This window comes from Metopolophium dirhodum, chromosome 7, assembly GCF_019925205.1.
Source record: "Metopolophium dirhodum isolate CAU chromosome 7, ASM1992520v1, whole genome shotgun sequence".
In the NCBI taxonomy this organism is placed as follows: domain Eukaryota; kingdom Metazoa; phylum Arthropoda; class Insecta; order Hemiptera; family Aphididae; genus Metopolophium; species Metopolophium dirhodum.
The window spans coordinates 2,658,262-2,675,725 of NC_083566.1; the positions used below are offsets into that span (position 1 = coordinate 2,658,262).

Genomic DNA, 17,464 nt, shown 5'->3' on the forward strand with positions numbered 1-17,464 from the left:
TTGATATACTCGTACAAGCCACAAAGGGCATTAAAATAGTAAACGCATATTTTCTGTTCATATGGTAACTGCTGATTTGTGTTCCGTTATTCTTATTATTGTATAGCTAATAATATCAGAACTCGAATAGGAAAAAAAATTGATGGGAGATGCAAAAATATTTAAAAAAAATTGCGTACCCAAATATTTAAATTTCTTTTTGATTATAGCATGTAAAAAGAACGGGTACTCATAAATATTTTTAAAAATAGGGTTATTCTGTCCTTCCACGTATCCCTCCAGATGAAGCACTGAAAATATAATATAAGACTATATAATATTATTATGCGAGTAGTCGGCGAAAATATTGTTCCCGTGCACGGTTTGGTCGGGATTATGCTGTATGTATACTCGCACGTATATATCATTATAATATATTATGTAGGTATATACGTGAATCGAAATGACTACAAAAAATAATTGCCAATATACTATAAAACGACGACGATACGTCGATATACGCTGCCGCCGACAATGCCGCCGCACCTCGTCTGCAAGTCGTGAAGTCGAAATATACGATTAAAAAATACACTATAATAATCATCATCTATATGTGTACAATGTTATCACGCTGTTGTCTTCTAAAATCGCTGCGACTATAATATACGTTTTCGAACATACTTACATCCGAACTAAACGACGCGACTGTAGTGAAAATTACGTAAAATTGTTAATATTATTTTAAAGTAAATACCCGTTGTATTCGATCGAGCGATTATAATAACATTCAAAGTCGTACACAGCAACTCCGTCGTAAAATGCCGACGAATTATATTTGATACCAAAACTATTATTTTTTTTTTTCAAACCATACAAACATGAGATTTCGAAATTTGCATACAATGAAATATGGACGCGAATTCACTATCGTATCGTAATTCGTATTTAACATGCACAAAACACGATTCGGGGGACGAACAAAACCGATTTCAAACAGTATAACATCATATTATTATTTAGGTAGACGGAGAATAAGATTCCATGTGACATTATTATACTGTAATACCCATCTAAAACTGAATTGGTTTTCGAAATATTAAAAAATGTCCATTTTCGACGTTTGATGATTATATAATGATATTATTGTAACACGGCAAGCAGCTCTTGTCACATTTACACGCGGAACACCCTGTATACGCTGGCGGGCGGGCGGTCGGGCGGTCCGTCCGTAGTTCTGATGGTTAGGGGGGGAGGAAATCTGGTCATTGCGCATGCGTGCCGGTAAAAAGCCCTGTGGGAGCGCCGCCGCGCTCGCGCAAGTGTGTGTGTATGCGTGTGCGCGCGCGCGTGTGTGTGCGTGTGTGTATGTGTGTGTGCGTGTGTGTATGCGTGTGTGTGAGAGAGTGTATCAGTCGACAGATACACCTTCTTTTAAAATCGCGGCAGACGCACCGACGAAAAGCACACACACGGCGGCGGCTCGAGTCATCGGTCGTGTTCGGTTTTTCGTCTCTCTCTCATATCTTCTCCTTTTTTAGTTCCTTGACCGGCCGCGATCAGTGTCGTCCCTGCAGCAGTTATTATTATTATTATTATAAACATCGATACACACATATATATATATACATACACCTAAACATTATCATTATTATATTATCATCTTCCGTCGTCGGTGCACTCTTCAGTCCGCGCTCTCGTGTGTGTGTGTGTGTGTGTATTTTTTCCCGGGCTTTTAAACCGGGCCATTATAAATACGGGGTGCACGCGCTCAACAGCATTCAGTATCCGACCGGCTTTTCGTCCGACGACACTTCAGCGGCTCTTTGCTTTTTTCTATTATCAATTTATACCCGGCCACTCTACAGCAGCTCGCGTATAATCCGATATTTCCGAAAGATATCGCCGCCGCCGAAGTGTTTGACGTTTTTATAAAAAAAAATTTTTTAATTTTTTTTGAAAATTTTTGAAAATTTTCTACACCGCCGCAGCAACGATGGGTTTGGATCCGACTGGACTGTACTGAGTGTACACTCGACGACTACACCTCAACCGATCCGTCAAATCGCCCCAACGATTTTGCGCAAAGCCCATATAAACCAACCGCGAATTTTTCCAAAAATTCAATCTCGACTTTCTTCGTATATCGAACCGAATCCACGACAAAAATAATCATCATGTGCGGAGGAGGACCGAAACTCGACCCAACTGGCCTCTACTAACCAGCGTAGATGCATCAAACAACCAACACACACACACAATTCAACATTATGTTTAAATCAGGTAAGCGTTATTTATCATTATTACCATACCTCCGACGGTGTACACAATTATTTTTAATTATTGTTATTATATACGAGCAATGAGCTCGTTGGTTCTAAAACGCGTTTTTCGTAAATTATTTATTTTTTTCTCAAGTGATTTAAAATAAGTTCGTAAACCAAAATATATTATCTACACATACACGAAAACGTAAAATTATTATTTTTATTATTTGACAACTTTTTTACTTTATCCAAAGTTTTAAAATTTAAATTAATAAAAAATGTACTTAAATGGTAGGCGATAGTATCAAACACGTTTCACGCCGAGGATATCCCGAAGGTCACGGGCCTGACCACAGGTTCCTGGAGTAGGTTAATATTCTCGCACCGGAAAGCAGCAGCCGTAGGGTTCTTTAACCTGGAAAATCGCAATTGAATGATAAAAAAAAAAAATCTCACGTTCCGTAATTTACTCTGAACCGTGGGGACCTGAAAGGTGTGTTTTAGATATATTCTTGCAGGAAGTCTGTGGGCCGACAAATAATCGGCCAGCGTAGGCGAGTCCACCGAAAAAAAATATGTTTATCTTTTCGAGATGAATTGCAAAGTGAATTGAAAACGAATAAGTAATTTGAATACCTACTGATTATTATAAAAACAAACAAATCTGCGTTTCTGCGGTTAATCGTAATAATATTTACAAATACGAAATAATAGGTACGAGTAGAATACGTGATATTAATAATAATTTCGACAAAGCTTGAACGATCAAATTTAAAAATAGAGTAGTGTGATACTAATAATATTTTATAGTAACAAAATAGTCGTGCACACGGCACAAATCGACCGTTTTACCTATTTACAAGACGTATTTTTGTAACAAAATAACTAATGAATATCTTTTCATTTTTGGTTACAGGTTTACGAAAAAACACGAATTCCAAGATGATGGCCCCAAAAGTCAGCACCTTCTACCACGGCACAATTAGGCATCTGTATTGGCCTCAAACAACAGTTCGTTGGAGTCAAGATTTTGTATGAAGACAATAAGTTCTGTTCAATTTCCTCATATAAGACTCGAGGAGGACGATGGATGATGATATTCACAACAGAATATTATTATTATTATTATTTTTTGACTATTTAAAATCTCAAAATAGTTTTATTGTTAAATTTGTCTGTTTTTAAGATTTTCGTTTCCTCCTCGCTTTTTTTTTTATTATTATCATCTGGGTTCACATGTAGTTTCATTGGGAATATGGACATCTGTATTAGTTAGCTGATCATAGTCCCCGTGGAATAGGGTTTGTGTATTTATTTATTTATTTTTATTATTATTATAAATACGTTCCAAGCTTGAAAAATATTTTTCTTTCTTAAATCACATTGGATTTTAATTAAAGTAATGTTGTTTATTGTTAACTATTTAAAAATTAACAATAAATTAATTTCAGTCTTATGTTATTTTTGAACGATAATTATTATTATTTTTATTATTATACTAGCTATTATTATTATTTTTTTTTTTTATAATGGAATTGAACTTATATTGTATTCATCAAAATGATTAACAACAAACATTAGAACACTTTGTAACAAAAAAAAAAAAAAAAAATCACGTGTATTAATACGTAGGCTTAAAAGACTGACTTAACTCTGGACTTCTATAAAATAAAGTGTTTGTTTTCCAATTATTCTAATAATGTATAGTCTCAGGAACAATGTTTTTTCTATTTTTATAATATTAATCTTCTCCGTATTTATTTATTTTTGTACATAAAAACATGAAATAAAAGTGTTTGAAAAATTATTTTGTGTACAACCATTATTATTCATCATAATATTATTATTACGACTTACACCTTGGTCGATACAATTCCAATACGTCCGCAAGTGAACGTTGTGTTGCGTTTCGAGAACGCCTATAACGGAATAACCGACGAAAACGTATAATAAAAACATTACACGGTTTTCTATAGTATAAAATATTGTGTTATCATCGAAATAATTAAGCTTAAGACATAGTGTGTGTACAATTGAGTTTAACAACTTGCAGGGGGACCGCAAGTAGGTGGCTCAATAGCTGCAGTAAGTATTCCAGTGTTCTTATAGCCATTTATACACCGATAAACGCATAATACTGGTATTTTTTTTTACACTTCGTATAGCTATACACTTAAGTTTAGAAAATGGTCTCGGTTCGTAAACAATACAATATTATATGCAATATGTATCCAAGTACTGCAAATACGCTTATTAATTGTTATTTAATCTGCTCACAATAATTTACGTTGACTGCACATAGTAAAACGCATCAAAATAATATTAGGTTTATCAAAATAGCTTGTTATTATAGTATTCTACACATCGCTGGCGGGACATTGTGTTCCGGATAATAATATATGTATAATAAACACAATACACATGTATGCGTGAATATTTTCCTCTGCGGATCTTTTGAACGCTTATAGGATTTTTTTTATATTAAGACGTCGCGTTTGTGTACCATATGTTACATTGTAATTTGTAACCTATTTACACGACGCAATAGACACATTATTAATCGAAATACGAAATCGGAGGAGGTATTATGCCTATACCACAGAATAACAGAATTATTCTGTTGCTACTTTGTTAATCGTGCATGCTGCTCGTATCAACCGGTAGGCGTCAGGTATTGTATGACATGATAATAACATTCAACACGTCATGTATTACATATTTTATGTACGTAATTATAGTATAAGTATAATAACGTCAACATTCGTCATTTGTAAGAACGGCATCCCCGCAACAGTGCAGCAGCTCTCGCAGGTCACCGATGGGAAGAGGAAAAGGCTGTACGTTTGGCGGAGCTGTGGTTGACTCGTCACCCCCCCCCCCCCCCCCCCCCCGAAAAAAATGTAATGTATAATAATAATAATATTGTCGTTTCTTTGTCAAATTTGCACAAAAATACACGTGTTATTTAATGTATGTATTATATTAAAACTTATAAGGATGTAGGTAAATATATTTATTTATATATACTGTCGTTGGTGAATAAAAATAACATAAACGACATAATTACACGGTTCTTATATACACACGTCGCACACACATAGAAAACAGTGCCCGAGGAAAGAGAAAGGGGAAGAAAGGTTAATTATAATTCGTCGTGATAAATTAATAAAAATACCACTAGTTGGTTTCTATAATATGGAAGTAGGATATATAGATCGACCGTGTTCGACATAGATAATTTCCGAATAAATCATATAGGTACACGGTCGAGATGAAATCACTAGGTAGGTACAATAAAATATATATATTAAAATTCTTACAATTTTAAAAAATAAATGATAATGGCACACGTACAATATAGATTTATTTAACAAGATCCGATGTGTAATGTGCATAGGTAATATCGTATATTTGTAGGTGTAGGATTTTTCTGTACAAGGTATTTTTTTTCGTGAGCATGAAAAGGTAATTATGTTGGAGTACCTATACGATTAATTTTACATTTAAGATTATCGAAAACCTTAAGTAAACATTTTATTTTTGATCGTAGTTTGAAAGTTTAATTTATTTTATATTCTCTTTATGAATAATTATGTATCGGTATCAAATATTCTGGGTGATTGTAAACTCTCCCGAGTCTATAACAGCTTCGTTTGTACATTACAATTCAATAATTGTATCATTAAAATATATAATGTAATATGAATGATATATATGATTATAATATGAACATAAACATTAAAAAAATTCAAGTAAGTATATAAATTCAAATAAATAATAAAAAATTTTTATGTAAATTACATCTATATGTGAAACTATATAGTATTTTATAATATAAAATACCATATAAAACTTGGTAGGGAAATGTCCCTAGTGATCTAGTCTTTTTCCTAATAAAAATAAAATAATAATACCATAGATCATTGATTATAAATACTATTTATAATAAATGCTTAGATAAACATAATGTTAACCTAGGCCCCAGGGACTAGGGTGACCATAAAAATAAAATAAAAATACGCGATACTTTAAAAAACAAAATACATGTGATGTATAATATTGTTTTTAAATACATAGTACTATAATAGTAGCCAGTACCTGGTAATCAAAATAAATTTCATTGTTATACTGATGGTGGATTAATTAAGATTATGCATATATTTATATATATAAGTTACCTAACAAAATATTATATAATAAAACAAATTAAGGGGGACGGAGTGGCCGAGCGGACTAAGGCGTCGGTTGTGACGCACACCGGCGCTGGTTCAAACCTCGGTTCGCGGGTGGCATTTTTCTTCGGGCAAGTCACGGTGTCTGGGGAGAAGTGCCGCGAGATATCCCACATCCGGGCATGGCAGATACCCACGGCCCACGGGTGCCCCCTAAAAAATCTGCCAAAACTACACACACGTGTTACACCTATACAGTCCCTCCCCTACAAACAAAAAACAAACAGCTAATAGTCATAGTTGCCCGCGGGCTTCACGATCAATAAAAAAAAAAAACAAACAAATTAAATGCTGCTATGTAGTGATGTACAATGCAGGCAATGCAGCCGCCAGCCGATAATGTCAATTGCCAATAAATGATTTTTTCATTCTACATTAATTGTTGTACCTAATACAATGGCGCAATTATCGGGAGTGTTGGGTGTGCAATTCACAGGGGCCCCCGGTTTTTGGGGGCTCCGAGATCTCATATACGATATTCCTACTATAATGTGTAATATGCAAAATAATATAATAATAATTAAATATTAATACACTTAGTATAATTAGTATAATATAATCTATATCTATATCTTAACATAGTATAAAACAAAGTCCCACTGTCTGTCTTTATGCTTGGATCTTTAAAACTAAGCAACGGATTTTAATGTGGTTTTTTTAACTGATAGAGTGAAAGAGGAAGGTTTAGATTCACAATTGGACCCGGTAGGTCCAACCCGAGGAGGTGCTCAAACAGGAATTTTGAGATTTATGATAGAAATGTTTGTTTATAAATGGTTGTTATTGGTTATAGGAGAAATAATTAGTAGAAATTAGTAATTATTATTTTAATGGTTGGCATTGGTTATCGAGCAGATCAGGTACAATCATGCAAAAATCGAATTTTCGCACATTGGACAACCTGGATGTCTGAGTTGCACTTATTGCAGTCTGCAACGAGTTACACCCAAAAAGAGTTGATAACAATCACAGTTTTGTTAAGAGTTGCCATTTTTACGGGCAACAAAGTGCGTGAGATCAGCGGGATCATTATAAAATAGAAATCCCTTTTCACTTTTTTGTATGTACGAGCATATCTCGAAAATAACTCTATTTATTTTGATACGGTTTTCACTAATACATCGGTTGAGTCACGGGAAAGGTTTTAAAGTATAATAATTTTCCTTGGTAAAATTAATTGGGTGGCCGAACATAATAACAATCTATGTCTATATATATAAAAATAAATGTTTGTCTATGTGTCATTGATCTCCTCCTAAGCCACTGAACATTTTTTGTGTGTTTTTGAGTGAGTCCATGAATGGTTTAGATTCACAATTAGACCCGCAGTTGGTTCAACGGTTCAACCCGGAGAGGTGCTCAAACAAGTATTTTGAGATTTACGTTACAAATTTATGTTTATAAATGGTTGCTATTGGTTATAGGAGAAATAATTAGTAAAAATTAGTATTTTAAATGTTTGCCATTAGTTACTCTAACAGATTATGTAAAAGAATCCATCAAATCGTCGCACGCTTATGATTTCGAGTAAAGAAATTATATCTTAAAAGTTAAAACAAATATAAGAGTTAAATGTATATTTGTAGCTATTATATAGGTTCCCAAAAACAACTTGACTGATTTCGTGAAAATTTCAAATTGTTCTTGGAGATATCAGGAAAGTTTAAAGAGTAGTTTGAACCACGTTCGATTTATACCAAGTGCTATACCCAATCCACCACAGATAAATGTCCATCTTGGTCGATTTAGTTCGCAAAGCTACCCAAATTTATCTGTGAACTGAGGTACCTAGGTTAACCAAAACTAAAATACACTTATATAATCTAAATTTTGTATTTTTTCATTTTTTTACGGGCGAAACCGGGTTATAGGTACAACTAAAATTGGATGTTGGTTTATCCGAAACTAATAGCCTCAAAAAATGACAGTGTTCAATAAAAGTTATTTCAATAGATTATTACTTGAAACTTGGAGGGTGTATATAGCATGATTTTTCAACTCATATATATAGGCTGTAGAGTGTAGACAGGTAAGGGTGCTCACATATGATTTTTTTTGAGCATAAGAAAAAAGAAATATTTTTGTCAATCTACGTAAATGATTGCAGACACTTGCAGTTCGTTTCATATTATATTAATATTATAATTAGATGAAATATGTTATGTACATTTTGTACAAATATATTTATGAAAATTCAAATCTTTGGCCTGGATAATGTCGGGTGGGATAGCTATTATATTATAATAGTATAATACAAATAATAACACTAAATAATAATGTATTTACTCTTTTAAATTTGTAGAATATGAATTACGAGTACCCATGCGAGAAACCTGTGTGAAATTAGGTATATTATAGTATAACTAATAATATTATTAACTATAACATGTGAGAAAACAATATTTTTTAGAGTTACAATAAGGTATGACTGCACTTCATTCTTGCTAGCAGGTAAGGGCCCTGGTCTAGAAATGTTCACATGGGCCCCTTATTATTCAGTTGCGCCACTGAGTCCTAATACCTATGCTGTTTTATATCTGCTGACTGCCATCATATAGAAGTCCACCATGTTATGTAGAAAATACTGATTAACATATTGTACAGAACATTTTTCGAATTCATCAGCAAAAAAATTCCGATTTTAAATTGTGAGTGAAAATGCATCTACTCTTTTGGACATAAGGTATTTTTAAAACAGATGGGTAAATATTTTTATCGAATTGTACTGTTTATTCATACCAGCCCACTACGGGGTACCCCAGCTACGCCACTACTGACTACCTACATAGTACATACTGAATATCTGTCGTTTACAATTAATAGTAACGACGAATAACATTAAAAATATTTTACATAGATATAATAGATATTATAAAATATAAATAAATATTAATATATCATAGTCCGCAACACGCACACATTTCACAACGAACTAGTCGGTGGGATTGTATTTGTAATTTTCAAAACATACAAAAATATAATATTATGATGTGGGTATGTACTTTTTTCGTCACCGACAACAATGTGACATTGTTAATTTTATATTGTATACCTGCTGAAAAGGTCAAAACGAGAATCCAAAAATACCACTATAAAGTACCTATAGATTCTAATATTCTATTGAATAATGTGATGCAAAAAAATCGAAAATAAAACGATTTTATTATAAAATAAATCTCAAAAGTTATTAATTAACAGTAAGAAAAACAACTGGATTTATACGGGACAGATTTGAAAAATCGGGACAAAATGAGCCCCATATAACTTTTGTGAGGACACAAAGTTGATATACGGGATTAGAAGTTAACCCGAGAGTGTTTAGGGAGAGTTTACTGCCCAATATAGGTATATCAATATCTATTTATTCATATGAATGTCCAGATCAAGCCATAATAAGCCCCTGATCAAGTTGGATTTAATAGATAGTGCGTGGGTATATCGAAGGAAGTTATCCTTAAAATATGTTTATTTTAATTTTATTAGCGGCCAGCAGAATGGTTTAAAAATGTAATTTATTTTTATGTGAACATAAATTGTATTGATTAAAATTAAAATAATAATACTTTTTAGCCTTAGAAAGAATAAAATATATTAAAAGGATTCCTCGCCGATTAGAATCTATAATATCTTAATCTTAATTCTACAAATTATATTTTAATGTATCTACCTATTTATGTAAGTACTATACATTTTTATTAATTATTACATTTCTTTATATAGTGGCTCAGACAGTTTTAAGTTGAAAGTTATATAAGTACTTATATCTGTATATGAACATTTTATAATACTCTATATTAGTAGTAATTAAAAGTTATAATAATTTAATTTGGTGTAGTAATCGCAATAATTCGTATTTGATTTACATTTTTAATTCTGAGTAGAGCGATGGCCCATGAATTACATTCATAAATACATTCCTATTGGTTTTATAATTTTGTGTGTTTTTTTTACTATTAAATTATGCATTAATATTTAAAAACAAAGTACACACACAGTGCACACTATATAGTGTATAGTAATAGTATGGTTATTTTATTTTATTATTTCTGAGTAAAATCGATATTATTGGTTTGTAATACATATACATATATAATACATAGTATATATTATAGCCACATAGGGTAGCCCAAATTTAGTATAATATAGCTTAGATTTAAAATACTCCATCTAAAAATTGTTGAGAATCACTATTTTGGTATTTACTGCCGCATGACACACAGAACATATTTCAACTAATTATTAAGCCATAACCAATCCAATAAGGCTATTAACGAAGACGTGTAAAATTAAAACAAATATATGGTATATGGTACATAATTATAAATTATATATTGCAAAAGATTTTTTTTTAAACAATCATAAATAATTCATTTAAATTAACGATCAGAGACGTGTCACAATTATTCGCCACGTACATCATCGTCACTGCAATTCGCCACATTAGATTGACAATAATATTATACTAACAATTACCATTACTGTGAATTTTTGTTTTGTACTAACTGTTTTAATTAAATTATAATTAAATGTCTTTTACGCCGATAAAAAAATAAACCAAGCGATAACTGCCCGATAATTTTTACAATATTTTGTAGAATTTAACTACGATAATTCTATAAATTCTCGTATAAAATAAATATATGCATATCACAATATTGAATATATCAACGTGATCAAAAGTATAAAGATTTTCGAGATTTAAATACAATACAAATTTTTTTTAATTATAATTTAATCAAAAACAATTATAATTTATATGTAGGTATCAGTAATAAAATATTACTTAAATTGTATGTGTTAACAAAATAATTAATTATATTAAATTAAATGTTGGGAAGTAAATTGAATTCGTCAAAATGTCAAATCATAATATATAATTTATTATTGAAAACTGCCATTAATATATTATTAATTGCACATAATATTGTGTTATTGTTGTATATGTACACTATGTAGGTATATTATGTATACAGGCGAGTCCGGATAACTCGAAAAACTTGACAACTCGAATTGTGTTTTATTCCCCTAGAAAATGTTTCCCCTATAAATTAGTTATATATCTCGAAGTGAATCTGTATCCCCCTTCAACTTCGAGTTATCGCGACTCGACTGTAATAGTATACCTTCTGAACTTCTGCAGCAGGTACCTATAATATGTATGCATAGGGTTATACTTAAACACTCGTTCTCTCGAAGAGTTTTAGCGTTTTTGGAAAAATGTTTTGTTTGATAATCTGAAGCCATTATAAAACCATTTTTTTTTGGTTATAGTTTGAATTTTCACTTTTTAAAATCACTCTAGAGTGCAGCTGCAAGTATTTATAATAATGTATTTCAAATCAGAATGATTTTCCGAGAATTTCAATACGTACTATCATATTTTTAGGGATTAGTTATAATGAGTTATAACTTATAAGTATTTGCAGTTCGGAAAAGTGGGGTCGGCAAACGGTGCAGAAGTTCCTATCTCACAAAATGTTGGTGCACTATTCCACTTATCCAAACTTCAATTAATAATATACCTAGCCACCTAGGTACCTACTTAAAAGTTAAAAGTTATAACTAAATAACTAGGTATTCATTTAAATTTAAATTATCATAATAATTAATAATATTATGTATTGAAATTCTCAGAAAAATCATTCTGCTTTGTAATAAGAAATTAAAAATGAATGCTTGAACTATGATAGATAACGATAAAAAAATAATAAACATTTTCAAGAAAACTAGTGTTTAAATTAAAAGAATCACCCTGTATCGTATATATTGTACAGATAGTTCTATAGAACTATAGTAGATATAATATAGGTATACCTATATGTACAACATTAAATATGATGTGTGATGAATGCTAGATATGACCTTGTATGAAGGATTTCATGATCAGTATATTATTATAATATTACATATTGTACGCATAGCGTACTTTTAGTTTATACATAGGTACTATACTACTATAGTATTATAGTAGTATGATGTAATTTAAAAGTGTATACAGACTACCCACAGGATATATTTTATATATACATATATAAATTAATATATTATAATATAATAGATACCTGGTTGTTGGACACTCGTCTCGCTTCACTCACCTCGGCCCAAGCCAATATTTTATTATTATACATTTTAAAGCACTGCGATAAATCACCGCGTTCGAAAAAACGATTCTGAGCAGAGCCTGATTTAGTACGCAGGTGTTTGTAGAACGTTTAAACAATTTTAAGTGCTCATAAAATAATTTACGAGTAAAGATATTTACAAGCTTACTGATTGAATGTATACTAATATTATAATATGAGACAAGTGCATTGTTATTAAAATTGTAGGCAATCAATAATACTCAAAATTGCACAAATTGCCGACTGCAGTATACATCAGCAGACTGTACCTGATAAAATAATTAAACATACGAATATCGAGTAAAATACATACATTTCCAACTATTGTTTGACATTTTTTTTTAAATGAACAGAGGAGAAAGATGGTAGTTGGTACTTTGCAGTGGCGTAGCCAGGTGGGTTTTATGTGTTTACCCCCCCCCCCCCCCTCTCCATAATAAATGTATTATTTTTATACGAAAACTGTAAAAACTTAGTTTCAAATAAACTTACCTCGCCCCCCCCCCTTAATAATCCTGGTGGTCTCCACTGGACTACTTTGAGTGTTAAATTTAAATTTTCTTAACTAACCAAATTGCAAACATTTCTTTTTTTTTTAAATAATTTAATATTTTATCAAAACTGATGTAGGTTTTTCGTTATAAAGAAGTATATTAATCTGAGCTGCACTTAATATCGTTGTTCAAATGTGATGATTTATGGTTTTTTTAAATGTATAATGATTTATCGTTGTTTTCAAATCCAAAATCACAGCACAAATACGATACACCCACTCTAGTGGCCCACCCAACTATAATATATTATTATGTCAACTGATATAGCATTTTAACTATGTTATATCTAATAGTTAATGATAATTGATAGGTTATATTAGAGTAAAACCAGAGGCCAGAGCAGCTGGTACGAACGAATTCCAGTTAATTATAATCATTAGTTTTTAACAATACGAAAAATCAAAATAGTTTTTTTTTTTAAAAGCTGTCGTCGTGGGCGTAATTTAGTCATCAGAAAGGGTGTGCAATAAGTTTGTATAGGTAAGGATAGGTAAGTTTGTTAATAAGTAATAACCAATAAGTATTTTGAAAATTGTACCATGTATAGACAATGCTATATAATATAAATATTCGGTGAAGTATCATTATTTACCGTTATTTGTTTTTGAGTTAAAGCAATAGACAAAAATTAATTTGGGGGACGGAGTGGCTGAGTGGACTAAGTCGATTGTGACGTCGGTTGTGACGCGCACCGTCGCCGGTTCGAACCTCGGCCACGGGCGGTACTTCTCTTCAGGCAGTCACGGTGCCTGGAGAGAGAGAGAGGCCGCCATCCCCCACCTGGGCATGGTAGATATATTATACAGGTGCTCACTTGAAAATGCTACCAAAACAAACACACACGTGTTCAAAACCTACAGTACCCTCCCCCACAGTTCCACAGGCTAATGACCTCAGTTGTCGAAGCCTCAACCCAAAAAAAAATTATATTTTAATAGATACCTGCGCGTTTTACAAACTGCGCACTGATGTTTAGAAAAAAAAATTTATGATTTTTTTCATGAAAGGAAGCGTGCGAACATTTCTCCAGCCCCCGAGGTTTCGTAAGTGTGCGTTTAACCTAACTGTAATCTGAAAAATATCGCATGTGTATCTATATCGCTCTAAAATTATATTTCTTTAATCTCTATCATAGTCTTATGTTATACAGGTTTTTTATCTTATTGTTATTTATGTTGACTATATTACTTGAGTAGTAGAGTCTTGAGTAGGATGTCGCGATCGCGTAAGTTTCCGCACCACCTTTGCTTGTTAAACGACATAATGTCCCATCGCCCATGTTGTTTAAAAGCATGATGGCATAAAAACAGGTGGCGCGTTTTTTTTTCATTGTGGTGTACTCTGTTGGCCTAATCCACATCGTAAGCGAAAACACGCAAACGCCGGTCGACTACAATAATATTGCAATTTACTTAGATCGGCAAAGCGAAAAATGCACTTCTCACGTTCACGTATAAAATATTATGCGTTTTATACATCTATGACTGAAATAAGGGTACAATTCTACGCGAGTTATGGGTTTTGCGTTAAAAACTGGGTAAAATTGTTTGGAGGTTTCGCGTCCGAAACCGGGTACAATATTGTTTTGCGGGTTACGGGTAAGAGTGCGTCAATTTATATGGGTTAAGGGTTTTGCCTTGAAAACCGGGTAAAATATTACCTACACTACTTGGTATATAAATTAAAATAATCCATGTGTAATAGTTGGGTATAACAATAACAATAGTTTTAAATTATTTAAAGGATCGATATCCCTCGGGTATTTATTTAAAATTTAACACTTTCCTAATATTGTAGTTATAACTATATTATTATTATTATACTAGCTGATCCCGTGCACTTTGTTGACCGTTAAATGTATCAATTCAATATGACTCAAACTTTGTTCAATTCGTTATTTAATATTAAGTGTATGGTGTTCAAAATTTATCTTAACTTTTCCGTTGCCCGGCATAAAAATTCTGATTCGCAGCAGTACATTATCAGGTAGCCAATCTACCTGCGGTAGATCACGGACCCCGCCGTGCTGTTTGTGCGTAAGTGTATGATTATAGTTTAAGTGTATGTATTAATATTAAAGTTATACCAAGTTTGTCGTTTTTACTTAATTCCACCTACAGTGGATTAATATAATCAATTTATACAAAATCCTATTCTAACCTAACCGTACTAAAATTCAATGAATGAAATAAAAAACAAATTTAACCCTTTGTAAATATTAACCTATCTTCTTCCCAGAGGTCTAATATCTACCATCTAACTATATAAATACACAGACTATAACTAAACAGACTAAACTCTGGAACTACTTATCAGATCTTCTTTTATATATTATAAATGTCTTGGATTTTTTTTTTTAAACGAAAGAGTATTTCACGGAGAAGGTTTATATAAAAGAAAATTTTAGGAAAATCGACTAGTGTATAATATATTGGTTGCTATTGGTTAATCGGGCATAATTTGTTGATTTGTATTATTGTCTTTTGTCAATATACATATAAGATCTGATAAGTAGTTCCAGAATTTAGTCTGTAAAGTTATAGTTATAGTTTAGTTAGAGAATCGATCAAATGCCATAAACCTTCTCCGCAATGAGCTCTTCAATTTAAAAAAAAACCATAACGATCGATTCAGTAGTTTCCGAGAACATAGGCCTAAAAGGTTTTCAATTTTACATTTATATATAAAAATATATGTATACTGACAAAATAAAATAATACAAATCAACAAACATGCTCGATTATTATTAATAGCAACCTAAAATTTTCTTTCATATAAACCTTCTCCGTGAAATACTCTTTCGTTTAAAAAAAAATCAAGAACATCTGATAAGTAGTTCCAGAGTTCAGTCTGTACAGAGATTTTCATTTCACGTTTTTATAGTTTGATATTATATTATAATTTATATTTAAAAAGTAAAGCAAATAGTTTTTTTTTATTTATTATTATTATTATTAAAAACCCATGGCGATCATTTAAAAACAAAAATTTCCATCTGAAATCTCAAAATTCCCGTTTTAGCACCTCCCGAGGTGGATTCTCTCCCTTTTAAAATTAGCCTATCTTTTAAGTTCGGCCAAATGACACACATTGTAAAAATTTCTTCAAGATCGGTCCAGTAGTTTCGGAGTTTATTCCGGACAAAGACGTGACACGGGATTTTTATATATAAGATTATCATATTTTTACTATATAATATATTATAATATTATATTTATTATCATTTAGAGATCACCAAAGTCCTACTTCTAAGTCTCTCCAACCACTCACTATTTCTATTGGACCTATCGCTATTCAACTTGTCTTATAAATGTCGCAAAACTCATTCATAAACATTTTTTTACGGTCCTGTGTGTGTGACGCCAGCCGGCGATAGTGGGTGATAATATGTTTGGTGTGGAGATGAATGGTGACTGGTGAGGGTCAACAATATTAAATAAAATAATAATTATACGTGACACGAACAATACGGAGACATTTCGTTCACATAATATAACAAATCGCCGAAATCCTCCATAGACACCGGATTAATATCATCTATCAGAGCCTGCAGTGAGTATATGATTCACAAGTGGATCTCTCCTAAGCGTGAGTCTATAAAATAATTTTAAATGTATAGTACTTATATAACATTATATATACTATACTATAGCAATGAATATACTTAAAAAGCGGGTAAATGGATGTCACTCTGCTGTACAGTACATTACAAGTGGCTCATTGTATAATGGATTGTATTAAATTTGAATTCAATGATATAATATCATTGTACAAGAAAAACTATTTTAAGTGGATATTTTATACTTTATATTGTTATTATTTATTATATCATGTAGGTTGAATTAATATTATAATATTCGTTTGTATGGTGATAAACAAAGAGTTAGGAATTAAAATTCCATTTTTAGCGGTTTTTCGTAATTTTTTGGTTGTTTTTCCCATAGTACTAAATAACTATTGATAAAATCGAAAAATTACCTCTTTAAAGTACCATCTTGATCCAATTTGCTAAAAGATATGATACTATATAGTATATGTTGAAATCGAAGCACTCTTTCTGGTAGAAATTTTGTATACAGGATATAAAAAAAAAAACACCATTGTAAAACCACTAGCTTCCTCGCTCCACTCAGAATCTAAAATAAAAATACTCATTACTCAATAAGTATATACATTGTACTTATATGATATATACCTAATAAATCTAAATACATAAAATCATATTAATAGCTTAGTTTAGGCATCAATCACTAGTAAAGCTTAACTGCGCCAAGACTTATATCAAAATAATTCCTTACCATAGTCACTTCAAC

The 17,464-nt window shown here is 31.7% G+C and overlaps 1 long non-coding RNA gene across 1 annotated transcript; it reads left to right on the forward strand.

Moving 5' to 3' along the window:
• Nucleotides 1-1,322: 1,322 nt before the first annotated feature.
• Nucleotides 1,323-4,050, forward strand: LOC132949355 (uncharacterized). Its single transcript, XR_009665090.1, has 2 exons — nucleotides 1,323-2,259; nucleotides 3,160-4,050. It is a non-coding gene; the product is annotated as an uncharacterized LOC132949355 (long non-coding RNA).
• Nucleotides 4,051-17,464: the final 13,414 nt, after the last annotated feature.